The sequence below is a fragment of the Uloborus diversus genome, chromosome 6 (genome assembly GCF_026930045.1).
Source record: "Uloborus diversus isolate 005 chromosome 6, Udiv.v.3.1, whole genome shotgun sequence".
In the NCBI taxonomy this organism is placed as follows: domain Eukaryota; kingdom Metazoa; phylum Arthropoda; class Arachnida; order Araneae; family Uloboridae; genus Uloborus; species Uloborus diversus.
This window is the reverse complement of record NC_072736.1, coordinates 121,596,209-121,610,446: the sequence shown is the minus strand read 5'-3', so window position 1 is coordinate 121,610,446 and position 14,238 is coordinate 121,596,209.

Here is a 14,238-nt window from a genome sequence, read left to right as displayed (position 1 = left end):
TATATGTTCGAGAAGGAGCGGTCAGTCAGATATTGGTTAGAAAGAGACTTTCAACTTTGAAAATGAAAAAGGACTCATCCATGCAGGAGCATATTGATGAAGTGAACAGGCTCGTTACCCAACTAAAATCGTGTGGCGTGAAAGTGAGTGACATGGACAGTATTGTCTATCGTTTGATGTCTCTTCCAGCAGAGTATGACGCATCGAAATCTGCAATAGAAAATCAGCCGTCGGAGAACTTGACTTTAGAGTTTGTTTGTGGTCGTCTTCTGGATGCTGAAGCGCTGATGAGAGATCGTCGAGTCTCGGAGCCCAAATCGTGGAAAACAGAGTCATCAAATGGTGCAGCCTTTTCTACAAATCATCGGGTAGTGTGTAACAAGTGTCGCAAAACAGGGCACATTGCGAAATTTTGTAGAAGTAACATAATTTGCTATCAGTGCGGAAGAAAAGGACATTTTAAGAGGAATTGCACAGTCCAGATAAAAAAAAATACATCAAAGGATGGAGCAGTTGCAGTGACTTTGTTGTTGGCGAAGTAGAACATCGGTCATTTATAGTAGATAGCGGATCTACAGCTCATATGTGTGCACATCGGGAATGGTTTGAGGAGTTAAAACCATCCTCCGGAACTGTGTCATGCGCTGCAAAAACCAGTAAACTGGAAGTAAAAGGAATAGGAACTATTCGCGGTGTATTAGGTGACGGTGTGCAGAAGATCCTACTGAAAGATGTGTTATATGTTCCAGAACTAAATGGAAACCTCATTTCAGTGAAACAGATACAAAAAGCTGGATACACTGTGAGCTTCAAAAATGACGAAGCAGTTATTGAAAAGGGAAGTACAAACTTCGTTTTGTGCAAGCTGAATTCAAAAGGTCAATATACAAGTGATTTTGTTCCCTTCATTTCAAATTCCTTTGTTGCAGAAAAAGATGGAGGTGAACTGTGGCATCGCAGGTTAGGACACTCCGGAAACCATGTTCTGAGCAAACTAGGATTACCAACAAGTGAAAAATTTTGTGAAAATTGTGTGTTAGCGAAGCAGTCCGCGAACCCTATAGGAATAGGAAACCGAAGAAGAGAAAAAGCTCCCATGATGACAATCCATTCTGACCTATGCGGTCCGGTCAACCCACCAACTCAAGCGGGTGAAAGGTATGTTTTAACATTAGTTGATGATTATTCTCGTTTTTGTGAAGTTCGTCTTCTTAAAAAGAAAAGTGATGTTCCCGTGGAAATCAAAAAGTTTCTCAAATTGAATGAAAGCGTTCGAAAAATTCGTTGTGATAATGCCCAGGAATATGTTTCAGGTGAACTTAAAGTGATAACAAATAAACTTGGAGTTACGATAGATCCCTGCCCCCCTTATACTCACGAATTGAACGGAATTTCAGAGCGGATGAACAGATCACTTTTTGATAAAGCCCGTGCACTTTTATACGATGCAAATTTACCTAAGAACTGTTGGGGATATGCTATTCAAGTTGCAGCATATATTCATAACAAAATCCCTAGTTCAAGCATAAACGAAATGTCACCCTTTGAACTAAAATATTCCCAGAAACCGGATTTAAATCAAATAAAATTATTTGGTTGTGATGCTTATGCCAAAATTCCTGATACTCGCAGACAAAAATTAGATCCGAAATCTAAACGAATGATCTTCATTGGATATTCTAGCATGGGATATCGATTAATGGATCCTGATACGCACAGAGTTATTGTGTCACGTAATGTTCGCTTCAATGAAAATAAAGTATATGTGCAAGATAGAAGTAATTCACCAGACGAGGAAAAACACAGCACCGAAGAAAATAAAGAGTTAGGAGAAAACGAAACCAATGTAAAGCAAGAAGTTCCGGCAGATACACCCCGACGATCAGAAAGAAAAAGAAAAAAACCAGAACGATTTGAAGCAATGTACACGTCAGAAGAGACGTTGACCTTTTACGACATCTCAAAACTACCGGAAGAACAACAAGCCCAGTGGAAAGTCGCGATGGGGGAAGAATTGCGCTCCATCCAGATAAACAAAACTTGGGAACTGGTAGATCTCCCTGATAACGCAACCCCCATAAAGTGTAAGTGGGTGTTTAGGAAGAAAAGAGATGGAACTCTCAAAGCCAGACTTTGCGCCAGAGGAGACCAGCAGAAGGAATACGTAGAAACTTATTCGCCAGTCATTGGGATGCCTTGTTTACGATTAGTTCTTGTTTTGATTCTTCAAGAGGATTTAAAGGCTTATGTGATGGATGTGAAAACAGCTTTTCTGAATGGTGAGATGCAAGAAATTGTTTTTATGGAACAACCGCAAGGATTCAACGATTCATCTGGCAGAGTATGCAAATTAAATAAAAGTTTATACGGATTAAAACAAGCTCCTAGACAATGGTTCTTCAGATTTTCGCAATTTATGTTAAAAATTAATTTTAAGCAGTTAAACTCGGAACCGTGTATTTTTATCAGAATTGTGAATGGAAGAAAAATAATAATTTGTTTATATGTTGATGATATTCTTATAGCTGGATCAGATGTTTCAGAATAATGATTGTGATTAAACTTCTTCAAAATGAATTTCAGATGTCCAAACTCGAACCAGCTTCTGAATTTTTAGGAATTCGTATGGAATTTACTTCTACTAAATTAGTGCTAGATCAAAAGGAGTATATTCTTAAACTATTGAAGAGATTTAACATGAGTGAGTGCAAGCCGAGTGCAACACCTTTAGAAGCAAAGTCAACACCAGCTGACTTTGAGGAAGGAACTAGCTTCAAAGGACCTTACCGTGAACTAGTTGGATCTTTATTGTATCTTGCGATGACAACACGACCCGATATACTGTTCGCTGTGAACTGTCTCAGTCAATTACAGGAGAATCCAACAGAATCGGCTTGGAATGGACTTAAAAGAATTCTGCGATATTTAAAAGGTACATTTGGATTATAAAATTGTGTATAGTAAGTGTTGTGACTCTAATGTTGATTTATCTATGTATGTTGATTCAGATTGGGCATCAGATCCGCGTGATCGCAAATCAGTTTCAGGTTACGTTATTTTTTATAAAAAGTGTCCAATTTTATGGAGCGTGAAGAAACAAAGTTCAATAGCTGTTTCTTCTACTGAAGCTGAGGTACTTGCAGTTGGTAAGTCTTTATTAGATCTAGTGTATTATAAAAATATTGCATGTGAATTTCTTACTGTAAATAACATTGTCATATGAAGATAATCAGTCTGCAATCAAATGTATAACTAATGAAAATAGTTCTGGTAGATTGAAACATATTGATGTTAAGTTAAAGTTTATTAGAAATATTTTAAATGTTGAAAATATATATATTGAATATGTTTCTACTGATAAGCAAATTGCTGATATGTTTACTAAGGCTCTTCCTAAGTTTAAATTGCATGAACTTATGTCATTGTGTTGTTTAGTAATAAGCGATTAAGGGCGGGTGTTGAATGTAATCGCTTTCTCATTGGTTTAAAAGAAAGAACTGTGCTTATTTCTTATTGGAAGATACATTTGCAGCTTTCCACGGAGTTCGCAAAATCTCTTCTTTAATCCACCATCGGACTTTGGAGAAAGCTTATTGCTATTTAAGAAACATCATTGGATACTGAAAATCTGCCCTCTATTCTATTTAAAGAGCCGCAGTCTGTTTATTAGGGCCTTCACTACTTTCTCTATGTCTTGCTGTATGTGTGTCCCCATGTTTCGTATTAAACGTATTTGTTTATGTTCAGCTGTCTGAATCTCTGCTTTACACAACCTTTCAACAATAACCATATATTTATTGATTTAGAAAAACTAAAATTACCCGAGTGGGAAATTTCAGTAAAATAGATTAATTTTTACATCTAGAGCGAGTAGAAGTGGAAGTAGGGGAATGTGGGGCAAAGTAAAATGGTGAAATATTTCCTCTGCTTTTAGCAGGGTTGTTAGAGTTTTGGCCAGTGGTGGTTTTAACCATAGATAACACCGGTTGAAACCGGCTTGGATAAAATCTGTTTTGGCTATTGGACGTGGGTATAGGAAATAATAAAGTTTAAAATCGAAATAAATGAGTAGGATAATTAAAAGAAATATGAAACATCAATCCCATAATTAGTCTCTATTGATTTTTTAAGTCAACAGTTAATTTTACACCATATGCAAGTAATAACTGGCGGCATGTTCCAAAAGGCTAGTCGCATCATATAATTACATGATAATTTTTTAAAAAATACGTTTCAAACTATATAAATAACATAATACGTACTTGTTTCATAGTTTAATGAGTACAAAATAAATTAAAAATTTACTCAAAGTATATTACTTATTTTTTAATACATTAAATACATGTTACAAGTTTTGTGAAGAATAGCTATTAGTTTATATTGTGGGCTGTTTAGTATATTCCTAATAAACGAGTGTCCTTTATCTTCATTGTGAATAATTTTTAATGTTGAAGAATAGTTGCATTTAATCAATAAAACAGTTTTAAAAATTATTTATGAAAAATACATATCCTTTTATTTTAATCATGCGTTAAAATTTGAAATATTATGCTTACAAACTGTGTGTGTGCACATGTGTGTGCTAATTTAATTTTCAGTTTATTATTTCAGTAGCTTTTCATTTACTCATTAAACTTTTTATTTACTGATTCAATTGATCAAAAATATTTTCTATAATTGAATAAAAGATATTTCATTTTTCACTTTGCTCCATGAAAAAAAAAAGGTTGAAAATTTCCACTTTTTTTTTTGAAACTGCAAATTTACTGCCAAAATTAAAAAATACAGTTTCAATGTTAGTTTTATTATTAAATAGAATGTTCTTTCTTTATGTACTATAATTTTCAAAAAAAAAAAATCTATTTTTTTCATTTTGAAAAAGCTTAGTCATCTTAACTATTTCACTTTGCCCCACATTGCCCTACTCAGCACAAATGGCTGGCTGTTTATCAGCTACTAGATTACTATGAACTATAATGACAAAATTTACACACATGAAAATTTTCCGCTTTAAGTCTAACAAAAGTAATTTTTAATGTGTCATCTAGTTTTGACGACATAGCTGCTTTAGCAAATAAAACTAATAAAGCAGACAGCCTATCCTAACTCAACATACTTCACAATTTGTTCTAAAATGCAGAATGTCTGTATACCGAATTCAATGATAATTTAAAGAAAAACTGATGTTAAACAGAAGTCTTTCCGCTTGCGGAAGGATATAATGTAAGTTTAAAAACTCGACTGTCTTCGAGAAATAAAGCCTAACAATATTTTACTCTTTTAAAAATAAATGTTTTATGGAAAAAAAAATTTCAGGTGTATAATATGCGAGTTGAAATTTGACTCAATTTACCAGTGCACTGATGAGAGGCAATGTTATTCTGATCAGTTAGAATCAGAATAATATAATTTTTAGTTTTATGTGGAGAGGGGTTAAGGCGACCAAACTAAGAAAGGCTAACCTTGGCTCTTGTTGACTTGAGTTCAACTATATCATATACATTGAAAAAGTTGCCTTCTCGTAGTTAAAATTATTTCTGCACCAGCTGCAATTTTATACGATTTTGTGGAATTGTGCATTATTGCATCCTTCCACATAAATGCAAAAGGAGATTGAAAGCACAGTACAAGGACAAATTATAAACATAAAAAAATAATGATTATTTTTGTGGGGGGGGGGAGAGAATATAGTAGAAAAACATCCAGGTACAACTCCATTATATTTATTGTGATTCACAAATTCATGATTCCGTTCATGACAGTTCTTTTGAAGTTATTGAATAATATGCTCGAAACAATTCTTATGACCTGCTAAAATATTATTTTTTCATGGATAAGTTTTGTTTCTTGGGAGTCAAGTAATGAGGTTCAGTACAAAAATTGAGTTAGCAAATAAAATGTTACACTTACTATAGTTGGGGCGATAACTGATTTTGAGCTATTGGCTAGCACATTCAATTCTAACACATCTACTACTCCAAACTGCCACTTGTAAAACTGAAAGTATTAATTAAAAAAATTATTGCAAAAAAAAAAAATTAATATATATATATATATATATATATATATATATATATATATATATATATATATATATATATATATATATATGCACGGGTTTTTACAAATTAACTGTTTCTAAAGTAAGATATGCCTAATTTCTCTCCAAATTTCGACACAGTGCTGTTGGCTACTTTTTTAGCTTACCGTCAGCGTATTACATCGTTGTCAAGAAAAATTGTAGTCAAATTTCCTACCGTAGATAATTGTGATGTTTTCATCTGCATGTTTATGACATGACACTTGGTAATTTATTCAATAAAAAGTCCATGTGTTAAATATTTTTGATACAATGCATTGATACTCTTATTCTTGTAATTTAGGTTTGTGACATTAATTGTGAAAAATTGGAATCGTCGAAAGATGGCCCAGTTGTACCTATGGTTTGATCTCTATATACGAGTGCTGAAATAAATGGTATTGATGATGACAGCAAAGCGAACTATTAATTTGACATTTGTGCAAGCAAATAATGTTTAAAATTGTGTAACACAAGATCTGCAATAAATGATTTTGTACTTGTAATAAATGTTTTTTTCTTATTGAAAACAATGTTAACTATGCACAATTGATAAGTTTCAATACTTTTGATAAACTTAAATTTTGTGACAGTTATTGTTAAATAATACATCGCACAGTTAACTACAGGAACTGTTTTTTTTTTATTTGCCGGGGGGGGGGGGAGAGGAGGGTATTTTTGTGAAGATTGATTTAAAAAAGAAAAAAAAAACAGTTGGTATGATTTGCGTTTATTTAATATATTTTGCAATTGTTTGTTCATAAAAGATTTCAATATAATAAATTGCAAAGCAAATACATTCCCAGATAGCTGTTATATCTTCCCTCTATACCTTCAAAAGAGAAAGATAGTTTCTGCATAGTAAAAATGTGTTTCCTCACTTTTAGGAAGTTTCACAAATTTTTGGAAGTTAATGAAGAAATTCGTGTATCTGCTCTAATAAAACTGCTTTTCTTTTCTTTTTTTTTTTGCTGTTTTTCAAAAAAAGTATATATATATATATATATATATATATATATATATATATATATATATATATATATATGGGCATTTAAAATCTGCAAATGTTAATTCATTATGCTTTAATTGCCCAGCTATATTTTTAAAATAATAGGTTTTTAAACTGAAAATATACGTGAATAAAACGGCAAATATTTATATTATAAACTGTGAAAACATCAGTTCATGAAACGGAAAATATCTATATTAGAAACTGAAAACATCAGTTCATGAAACGGAAAATAGTAGTTTTAAAACGGAAAGTTTTCGTGATAAAAACAGAAAGTGTCCGTGATAAAAACGGAAAGTGTCAGTATGAAAAAACGGAAAGCATCCGTGATAAAAACGGAAAACACCACTCCTGTAAAAAAACGGAAAATTGTCGGCAACTCTGCTGCCAGTACATTTTCCGTTTTTTGAGAGAATTTCAAAATACAGTGCAGTCATATTATTAATCAAATCTTGCGAAAGCTTTAACATTTTTCAGAATCAAGAAGTGTGTTTCCCAAGTGTTGAACGTGAATATATATTATCTTGAATATGAAACGTTTCGTATTTTGATCCATTTTTTTATGCTAGCTGAGCCGTGCGAATTAGTCGCGCTCGAGAAAAAGAATTCAAAACCCGCCTTTTAAAATATACTAGCTGAGTCGCCCGGCTTTGCACGGTGTACCTCGAAAATAATAGTTCTATCTAGTGACGCGTGTCAACAATCAAGCTTGAACAAAAAAAAATCAGTAAAATTTTGCGGCAGATTACGTCAAAATAACCAAAAAGGAAACATTTTAAATCCTCTCATTACAAGAAAAGCCTCAAAACAAAAGCCAGAAATTTACTTGTTCATATTCTAGAAAAAAATGGCAACAGATCTTTCTTCTCAATGATTTTTCTTCGTGCTACAAAGTTTAATAAAAGCATTTTTAAGGAAAGTTGAGATGAAGCACTGAATAATAATTTGAATGGAGCAAAGCCTTCGAAAATCAGGGGTTTTATGTCGAAATCCAAGTATCATAATTAGTAGTTTTTAATTGATATCTCCGCTAAATATTATCGGAGGATTATGTTAAATAGCCAAACATAAAGACGGGAAAATTACGAATCCATCGATACCTCGGTTGATGATCGGTTCACTGGCGTTCGGGAGAACTAACTCGGACATATATACATACATACGCTCAGTTTTTAATTATATAGGATTTTTGAATAACAGCGAAAATGTGACTTGTGTGTTTACTTCTTGCTGATAGTGGTGCAAACTTCTTTAAAATGATGGCTTACGTTTGAAGTGTGTTTAAAAATTGAATAATTACGGCGTACCCACATAAAACACCTTCAAGGAAGAATTAATACGATTCAGCAATTTTCCATGTGAAAATGAAGGGTTTTTTCTGATTTCAATGCAAAAACACAACTGTATTTTTTTATCCGGCTCTGAATGAGCTAAGATTATATATTCAAAAAAAAAATGGATCAGATTTCAGCTGAGTAAAGATAGTCATTCAAAAACTACATTTTGTGCCCCATGGGATGATCGAACCTACAACCTTCACATAATTATCAGGATGCTCCTCCAAATTAAGCTACTAGGCCTTCCCTCCATCTCGGTTTGCTATACATTAAAGCAATACGTAATAATACGAATAAAAATTGATATCTCTATTTTGTTAAAATAGTTTTTTAAAGTTTTACGGTGATTTACTGTGTTAAAATTAATGTCTTAATGACAGCAACACGGTTGCAACTCAGAATCCTGCAATAAGTTTAAATTACATCCAAGAAAATTTGGCTCTGAATTCTACTAAATAAAATAATAATTTAAAAGGTAACGTTAAAATATACCTTGTTATTAAGTTGACCACCTGTCTAAGTTGACCGCTTTTTTGAGGCACGGAATTAGCCCTTATCATATAAATCAACCTTTCTAAGTTGACCACCTGTTTAATTTGACCACTAAAGTAGTGCACTGCAGGTGGTCAACTTACACAGGTTTCACTGTACTTAAAATGACTGAACTTTCTCAAAATAAACATATTGAATAAATTACAGTACTTAAAGATAGAAAATTGTATTTCATAAGACACTTGCATTGAATTAGTATTTTTTTTCTTTGGCAGTGAATTTGTGCGTTCAAAAAAAAAAGTGTAAAATTTCCTTTTTTTTTAATGGGCGAAGTGAAAAATAAAATATTTTTTCCGATGAAATATTTTCTATTCGATCATAAAAAATATTTCTGTTCAAATGAATCAATAAATAAAAGTTTGAATGAATAAATGAAAACATTCTGAAAAAAATCAAATAATTAAATAAATTAATATGAAGAAAAATAAACGAGTGAGTAAAAGAGTGAATCAATAAGAAAAAAATGAAAAAATAAATATTTAAGTGTATTACTAAATGAAGATATGTGAAGGAGTTAATTAATAAATAAATACGTAAGTTATCTAGTAAATGATTGAGTAAATAAACAAAATGAACTATTTCATATTGCCCCATCCACTTTGTCCCGTGTTTACTTGACAAATTGTACAACGTAGAATTGTTGCAAACACGCTTAATATTAACTAAGTACATACTGCACCGAATATTAGTAGGTCTCAATATTTAAAATGTTAAAAACAAAAACTTTATCATTTTGTGGTATCAAAAATGATTTTTGACTTACAAAATATTAAAATCTGAGAACCGATTTTTGAAAATTGCCTGTATTATCATACCCCTTAACCTTCGGCAGTATTTTTTTTCCTGTCCTTAATAAACTACATGTTCTACTACATAGTTAAAATATTACCCGATAGGTTGTGGTAAAAGCATAGTAACTATTTCTCCATTTCACTTTGCCCCACATTTTCCTACTTTCTCATTAGGAACAAGGTCAAATATTAAGCAATCGAAAAGGCTACAAAATTGTCTTCCCTTTAATTGCTCATCGTATAAATACAAAATAAAACAGTAAAAAGTAGTAATTACACTCAAGCTAGAGCTTTTTGTGAAAATTGGCAGTACTCTTATTTGACGCTGAAAGTGATAAGGTTAGTTCTTCGCCAAATTGAGAAACAGTATCGTTTTCAGATCAATAACTTTTTTTTTCCTTTCATGTATACTGCCGTGGGCAGGTAAAGGGCAGTAACTGCAAATTTTTCACATTGCATTTTTTTTTTTTTTTTTTTTTTTTGCCACTATTGTCCGCTAGCTTTATTGTACGAAATTGTTCATTTGGTTTCCACGTAGAAAAAAGGGCGAACAAAAACATCCAATTCCTACATTTCCCTACTGTTAGTGTTGAATGCAACACACATTTCCACAAATATCTGGAAAACTCTTTTCTGCAGATACTGTCGTTTAACTGCCCACGGCAGTATGAATCTATTATCTATTGCATCAGCACAAAAAAATAATTAAAACGTCTTTTGACAGTAAGGAACTGGATAGAATTTGATAATTGCTTTCTTTTACTTATGATATTTCTTAATTGTTTCTCTTAAACTTGTTGGCAGAAGTGTGCACGGAGTGTTATCATAAGTTGAATTGAGGTTATTTGCCCAACTGTTTGACAGAACAATTGCAAAAGGTTTTTTTTAAACCTGAAAGTGCTTAAAATTTGCCTTGCAAGGAGTGGCGCTCAAGAATTAATCAAATCAAAATTTTCTTCAAAGTTTTTACTGCTACATTTTCAAATGTTTTTTCAAAATACTAATATTGATTACTGAATTAATGCCAACAAATACTCAACTAATGTTTTTAAAAAGTGACTCGAATGCATCTAATATAGCTGGAGAAATAAGTGAAACTAATTTTAAATCCGACTTCAGAAACCTATATATTTCCCTTGATAACGAATGTATGGCGATTCAAAACCTTATTACTTGAACCTAAATATAAAAAAAATAATTTTAAGCAAATAAAGTATTTAAATATACTCTTCATTAACTTTCAAAAATGACCAAATACTTCGGTAACGTGATATATTTATAAATGAAATGCATTTGAAAAAACATAACTCACTAGAGTTAAAAACGCCAGCGTTACTTTTTACTTTTAAACATCTTACTTAATGTGAAAAGATATTCCTGAAGAATAAAAAATACTTCGAACCATATTATTAAATTCTGAAATTTCGAATCAGACTTCACATAATGTACTACAGAATCGTGTCCCATTCACAACAGGTGGTAACAGGGTTCACAAAACAGTCTTATTTGGAGCTATAAAGTACGAAACATTTCTGCTAACTGGTGTACCCGAATTGGGTGCCGCAGGGACAGGCGAGTGGTCCCGCGCTATGCCTAAGGTATCAATGCATATAATACGATCGACATAGCTAGGCAGACGCGAGACATTTCTAATTCTTCAAAGGGGGGCGCGAATCAAAAGTATTTGGGAGCTCCAGTGATAAAAAAATAAATATCAAACACACATGAAAAACGAAAACTATAAAAAGATATTAACAGTGTGAAGAGTAATAAATAAGACATCGGAACGGGATCGATGAATCCTGGATGATCAAGGCAATCAAACCCCACAGATTAGGTGTAGAATTCATTCTTATAAAAGCAGCAGAATGTGTTGATTGTTATTCAGTACCCCGAGTACAGGATGTTAAAGAATTCCTCCACCCTCCACCGCCCCTTCTTCAGCAGTCTTGTGTCCAAAATGCAGATAGGTGATTACTGGTGGCGGAATCTCTGGTAAGTAAAGCCGTCTTCTGTTAGCAGTCCAACTTCTTGAAGCAATGACACTAACTCTTGCCTTAGTGTTACCCATAGACATTACAATAGCACAACAAATACAATTAAGTTTTTTTTTTTTTAAATATATACAACAAAAAAATTAGAAACTTAAAATTAACAACTGGGGCACCACATTTCGTTTTAACAAAGAAGTGCCAGTAGTTTCGGAACCGACTGGCTCTCCCCCGCAGAAAAAATCTGAAGCTTCTACGAACCAGTTGCTCTATTCCTAGTCCCACTGCACTTACAAAGAACTCGGTGAATTTGGAAACAGTTCACTGAAGAAAGCTTTCAAGGAAACCCGAATCATCTTCAAGAATAAGAAAAATTCTACTGCACTTTATACAGTTCATACATGTATAAAGCAATCAAAATGGGAAAATGAAATACAATTCGTAAGTACATTAATTTAAGAGAAATCCAACTAACTTCTCTTCGACATACATTTTCATGACACTGTTTTTACATTTCTTGGTATTTTGCAATTGATAAAGTTAGTTTTTATACATGTAATGCAAAGAAAGTTCCAACTTTATAAAAAATAGTAGGTGACAATAATAAAAAAAAGCATGTTAAGCGTTCTTTAGCACTTCAATTTAAACACAAAAAACTTTAAATACTCAACTCAATCATATAAAATATAAAAGGCTACTATTTTAAGTAGCTTAAACAGAAAAATTTATTTTTTTATGAAGGGTAAGAAAGTAAAACTCATTGAAAAGAAAGGTTTTTTCATCTCTTCCAAACAGCGGAATGTTCGAAGGCTCCTTAACACTGTTTTCGAGAAAACAAATTTCCCATGAAAACATGCTTATAAAAACACAACAAAAAGAGGAATTAGATTTTGAAAAATAATACATTGCGTAAAAACTAAAATGAAACCAACTGGGGTGAAACACTCCGTTTTGCTTCTAATCAAGGATGCTCAGTAGCTTCGGAAACGACTGGTTCTCCCCCGCAGAGAAAATCTGCAGCTTCTTCAAACCAGTTGCTCGAATCCTAGTCACACCGCCCTGATTAAAAACAATATAAACGGTTCACACAAGTGTGCTTACGAGGAAATAAAAATTCATCTCCAAAAATCAATAACAATTATTCTGCTATTCGTCTAATCCATTCACGTATAATGCATTAAAATTGTAAAAACAATGCAACTTAAAAGAAAATTTACACGTTGGGTCAAAATCGAAAAATAATCACAACTGAATTTTTTTTTCCCTTAATGAAGAATGAATGCTCAGTAGTTTCGGAACCGACTGGTTCTCCCCCGCAGGGAAAATCCGCAGCTTTTACGAACCAGTTGCTCGATTCCTAGTCACACTGCCCTGGTTAAAAACAATATAAACAGTCCACACAAGTTCGCTTAAGAGGAAATAAAAATTCATCTTCAAAAACCAATAACAATTTTTCTGCTCTTTATATAATGCATATCTGTACAATGCAATGAATTAGACAAAACACAATGCAAATTAAAAGAACACCAATTTTAAAGATTTTCTACCTATTCCTTCCCGAAAGACATTTACAAAATCTTTTTTTTTTTCCTTCTATGTATTGCACAGTAGCAAAAACAAATTTTCATTTTATAATACTCTGTAAAAAAAACTATAATATCATAAACATTAGTTATTTATCTTCAAGCATAATGACTTGTGCACATGCTTAAAAGACCATGTGAGCATTAATTAAGATCTTTGATAATTAAATAAATCAAATTTTAAAATTTAACCATAAGCACTTAAATTTTAAATAAAAGGCTATTATTTCAGGTAGCTTTATCAAGAAAAACTTTGTGTTTAAGGAAGTAAAACTCACTGTTCAGAAAAGGATTCTTTCACCACCTTCTGAACAATAAAATGTGTGAAGGCTCCTAATTCAGCCTTCCTCCTAACAAATTTTGAAAATTAAATGAAGCTACCAGCCATAATAGCATGCCTCCTGCTCCGGAGAGAGGCTCTCGCGCATTTAAAACAGCATACATTACATTGCCTTTGCTCACAAGTCTGACTTTACATGGATTGTGTCACACATTATCAAATTCATATAACAAACAATATAAGTTTGTTTTTCCATTTTAATTACATATGAAATTCGACAAAACATACATATTTAAGAGAAATTGAAGACATTTCAAGCACATTATTTTTTGAGCAAATTTCAATGCTGAGATCATGTGAGCATTAAAAAAGATTTTTGATAGCTAAAAGGAGCATTTTATCTTTAATTTAATCCTCAAATTTTAAATAAAAGGCTATTATTTCAGGTAGCTTTATCAGGAAAAACTTTTTTGTGTTTAAGGAAATAAAACTCAATGTTCAGAAAAGGATTCTTTCACACCCTTCTGAACAATAAAATGTGTGAAGGCTCCTAATTTAGCCTTCCTCCTAACAAATTTTGAAAATTAAATGAAGCTACCAGCCATAATAGCATGCC